The 5,079-nt window shown below is 44.5% G+C and overlaps 1 protein-coding gene across 1 annotated transcript in view; it reads left to right on the top strand.

Annotated features, from left to right (window-relative positions):
• The first annotated feature begins 554 nt into the window (after positions 1–554).
• The window catches only part of LOC119420311 (serine/threonine-protein kinase PAK 3), a 56,274-nt gene continuing 51,749 nt past the window's right edge, over positions 555–5,079 (top strand). The window contains exon 1 of the mRNA XM_037687699.1: positions 555–725. The gene's annotated coding sequence lies outside the window, so the exon portion shown is untranslated. The remainder of the gene's footprint in view (positions 726–5,079) is intronic.

Here is a 5,079-nt window from a genome sequence, read left to right as displayed (position 1 = left end):
TCAACCACCGTTCATCTCAGCAGCGTGAATATTTTTATTTTTTGCAATAAGGATAAGGTTTCTTTATTATTTAGTTGTTTATTCTTTATTCCAATAGGTTACTAATGTTATCTTTTAAAAACTGCATTCATATTTGTCACAGAGACTTTTAATTTTCCTGCTAACACGTTTGAGTAAAGTATAGTTTCAGTTCATTACGTGTTAACAAAAATAAACAAAACCCGAGTACTTGTTCATAAATGTAAATAAAATGACCGCTGTATAAAATGATCATGTAGCAGCATGAGTTTCTGAATTTTTTAAATAAATTATTCTCAGATGGTCCCAGCCTCCACAATACTTGTTTTTAGATTAACTCCTGAGCAGCACTCATTTCCTTCTCGCCTGCCTCTCACTCTCCAGGTTTGGTCTGTTAAACAGAAAACCAACTGAGTCTGCCCTTTGGCTGCCTCCTCCCCTGGACCTGCTGCCTGCATTAATATTCAGCCCCTCAGCCAATCAGGGAGGCCGGGTGGATGACATCATGGGCTAGGGAACAGTGAGCAGCCAGTGAAGCATCCAGCCTGCCGAACAAGCTTGCTTTTAGGGTCAGGAACTGGTCTGACGAGAGAATGGCAGTCCTGCCTGTAAACCGTCTCTAGGACTCTACGGCTGACGATGAATCCATCTGGACTCCGGGCCCAACGGCGTAACACTGAGCAGGAGAATGTGAAGACATATTTCAGGTAAATCCTTCTCTCTGTGTAAAGCAATAAGGGATGGTGAGAGGGGGAGGCAGAGAAGAGGAGGAGGGGTGAGGCTGTGTATGTAGGGGTGCTTTGTAGCCTTTTTCCTCTTGCACTCTGCATTCTGCCCTGCTAAGGAGGCAGCTGTTTCATCGGCAGTCTGTCTCCTCTCCCAGGGCCTGATGGAAATGGGTGCCTGCATCAGAGGGGGCTGGATGGGGTTCATATCATCTTATACAATCACATCATGCCAGTACACACTCCCTTGTGCCACACAAATAACATCCTTATTGGAGGGGGGGCTGTTGGTGACATTTGTACGAGCCTTGGCAGCTCTGGAGAAATGCAGCAGCTGCAGAGGCAACACTCATACAAAAAAGAAGTAACACTATTTTGGGGCTGTAAAGCTGGAGCCGCTGGATGGGTGAGATGCTGTGACTGGGGGTGGGGGTGGGGGGGTTGATGGATGTTTAATATGCTGACGGATGTTCTTTTGTTATCACTGCACCGCCTCACGTATGGCCCTCCTCAGAGTGGGAAGAAACGCCTTCGTGTCCCGGCTTCAACACGTCGGCGTGTGGCAGCTTCATGGCGGCTGTAGTGACAGGGAGCTATACAACATCTGGTCACCTGACTTCATTGGGGGATCAGAGTGGGGGTGGGGGGGGGGGGCTGTTTCTGTGAAAGCTGAGCTGATCTGTCTCTTCCATGGCCTTCATTGGTTAGAGGAGAACGGAGGAACCGACTGCAGCGCAGGATGATCTTTTGCCTCTGCTTGTTGCAGTTATGGTGTCAGCGCCGGCGTAGAGGGAGCGGGGATATACCTCGCCCAGGAAGCGCAGTCATCCTGGTGGAAGCAAGGCCTGATGGGAGACCTGTTGTCTGGTGTGAAGGAGGGATGTTAGGGAGTCATGTCAGCGACTGAGGGAGGGAGACGTGATGGTAGAGAGGGGTTGGGGGATGGGTTAACGAAGGTGCTACTCCCTTTGAACATTGGCTTGCTATATTGATGCAGACAAGACGAAAGCCTGCCCATTTATTACTAATTTATCTGTCAGAGCAGCCAACGCTTTGCCCTCCAAACACTCTGTCTGAATAAAAATACACATCCAATCAATGTAACATGAGAATGTTACACTCCTGTCCCATTTAAATACACGGAAAGCCTTAAATATTTAGTTTCATATTACCCAGCTCTGAGATTGACAGGAAGGAAACCATGGTTACAGCAGTAATCTCATGCAGTGTCACAATCAGATGGCAGACAAACAACTGCTCTGAGAAATTGTGATATACCATGAGAGCAGAAGTATTCAGTGTTTAAGCTTCCTGCTGTTAGGGGGATCTGTGAAACCTGTGCTGGATAATCAGTCTCAGTCGCTGTCCTCCTGCTAAGCTTCACACTTGCTCCATATGCCACATATTTTCATCACACCTTTATGCACAAATGTTCATCACATTGGCATCCAGTGTTCAAGTGTTTCACATTTTTGTATTGATTAATGTTGTTTGTCATCTAAAACAGTGTTGTTGTTGAGCAGATTAATGTTCCTCTCACATGAGCTTTGAAGGAAATGTAAAATGTTCAAAACCCAACTTGTCTTGTGTGTATGTGTTTTGTGTAGCTAAACTAAAAGCCATAGTGTTTGTTGTGTAAATGTGAGCGGTGCAGGCAGCTCTTTAGGGTTTGGGTTTTCGTGCAAATGCAGTTCCAGCTTGTTTAACTTTAATTTTATTTTTTGAAAGACCAAAGGTTTATTTGAATCCAAAACTAAAGAAGAATACAGTGAAAATAAATTAGTCAATTATCACATAATTCTTGTTTGTACTTCAAGAAAAAGCTTTTAAAATGTTTCCTGATGCGTGCTCACTAATCTAGGCAGAAAAATCTAAAAAAAAAAAAAAGTTAAGTCTGGTCCTCTGGACAGGTTCAAAAAACAAAAACAACAAAAAAATGTAGAAACGTTTGTTTTTCATCCGAAAGACTTCTTCAGTCTGAGGAGCTGTATTCAGCGCAGCCTTTTAAATAGCACCTTCTCATATTGGATCAACCAGTTTGTTGTTGACATTCAAAACTAGCTGTTCACATCCAATAATTCTCAGTCTGGTCATCTGGACAGTTTCTTTTTATAGAGACGTTTCGCCCTCTATCCTGAGGGCTTCATCAGTCTGAGGAGTTCCAGTAAACTTTCCCCACCAAGCAGTAAACTCCTTAAGTGGACCAACCAGTTTGCTGGAGCTAAGATGGTTTCTGGGGGCCGTCCTGTCTCCCCTCAACTCCTCCCAGGCAGGCAGCCACAGCCAAAGTGGTTCAAGGCAACAAAGTTCATGCTCAATCATCCAAGTACCAAATCCAATAATTCTCAGTCAGGTCAGTCTCTATAAAAAAAAAAAACTGTCCAGATGACCTGACTGAGAATTATTGGATTTGGTACCTGGATGATTGAGCATGAACTTTGTTAGCTGTTCACATAATCAAGAAGGACCATCAGCCTAACAATGGAGAACACAGCACAGAAGATCAACATCATCAGGCCAAGACTCTGAGGTCTACACTCATCTCCAGGCCAGAGGTCACTCTTTCAGGGATGAAGATGTTCACATCCTGGATAGAGAGGAACGATGGTTTGAGAGAGGAGTAAAGGAGGCCATCTTTGTGAGAAGAAATCGTCCATCATTAAACAGGAGTGGAGGCCTCCGGGTTCAACTGTCCCCCTCTTACAATGCTGTGATTGCTAGTATCACTCAGCCCTCTGTGAACAGTAAACAGCCATCAGTGTGCTAATGATCCATTGTTAGGCTGATGGTCCTGATTTTTTGTTTTTTGAACCTGCCCAGAGGACCTGGCTTAACTTTTTTCAAACTTTAAATAGGTTGTGCATTTTATCATCTCCCATCGCTGAGCAAAGAGGTGGAACTGGAAGTACCCTTTGTCCATCCGTCCTACCAGGTGAGCACAATCAGGTTGTCTTTGTAAATGAGAACTGGTTCTCAATTGAACTATCTGGTAAAATAAAGGTTAATTGTGATAACTTGAAAAATAAGTGAGGTGCTACCGTGCTAGCCTCCATTTTGGTGTGTGCCTAGATGGGCGTAAGAAGGGAAGTCTGAGATTGTCATCATTGTATGTTCTCATACAACGGCAAAATTAGTTCTCTGCATTTAACCCATCACACCTGAGATACACCCAGGTGGAGTAGTGGGCTGTTATGTAAGCACCCGGGGAGCAATTAGAGATTAGGTGTCTTGCTCAGAGAGACACCACAACATGTGGGAATGGCTGGGAGTCGAACCAAGACTTTCTGGTCTCCAGTTGGCTGTCCTACCTCTACCCCATTGGGTTGCAATGTCAAAATCCAAGATGGCCACCACCATATGTACTATAGGAAATAGGAAACTGTGCATTCTAGTTTTCATATTGATTAATTGTATATTTTCCTCAAATGATTGGGGTGGCCAAAGATTAATCTATGGTGGCCAAGGCCACCATTGGCCACCCCCTGGCTCCACCATTGCACCTGATTGTGGGTAAAATTGCTCCCTCCACTCAAAAACATTAAGGTTTACTTTCATTCCCTGTTCAATTCCAGTTCAGAAAAAACACATCTCAAAATCTACAAACATTCACTTTTCAAGTCTCTCAGTGACGGGGGACATCCATGTACCGCTTGTTTAACTCGTTTCAGTTTATCCTAATTATTTTGTGTGTGCTTTGAAAGGTAATGTGGAACCTGATAGTACTTTATTTCGAACCAGCTCAAATAATTGTACTTCAGCTTACCATTTGTTTTGATGTGTTTTTATTTGCGCTGGGTTGTGGAACGATAATAAAAGCCTTATTTGTCTGCATAAATCAGCTCCCAAATGTTTTGCATCCATCACAGAAAACGTGTTCCTAATTTGCACACTGGAACAATGCGAGCCGTTTCTTTTTCCATCACGCCAGTCTGATTGTCTCCATGAGTATTAGCCCTCTGTTCTGGGCCTTCCTACGTTTTCCACTCGTCAGTGTAACCCAACACACGCGACTTCTCTTACCTCACCACGGCTAACAAAAGCAGTAGAGCCTCGTCCTGGCCTGTGGCCCGCTAACCACTGCTGCCTGAAATCTGATAGTTGGACACACAGAACACAGAGAAGGAAATCTCCATCTGTTGACGACTCAATTTGGCCCAGTTCTGCTGCCATTGTTCAGGTGGACGTATGTCGCTCTGGAGCTCACGCTGGCAGTTTACGCACCGTGGTCCCATGTGTGGCATGCATTTAAGGTCACGGCAGTCTTGCGGTAGGTGCAGTCTGTGTGTTGGTGGATTAGCATGCAGGATTGGAAGCCATCTGTCCATTTTGTTTTAGA

Source organism: Nematolebias whitei, chromosome 14 (genome assembly GCF_014905685.2).
Source record: "Nematolebias whitei isolate Nwh7 chromosome 14, NemWhi1, whole genome shotgun sequence".
NCBI lineage: Eukaryota > Metazoa > Chordata > Actinopteri > Cyprinodontiformes > Rivulidae > Nematolebias > Nematolebias whitei.
Note: the sequence above shows the minus strand (reverse complement) of the source record. Positions and strands in the feature narration are given on the sequence as shown.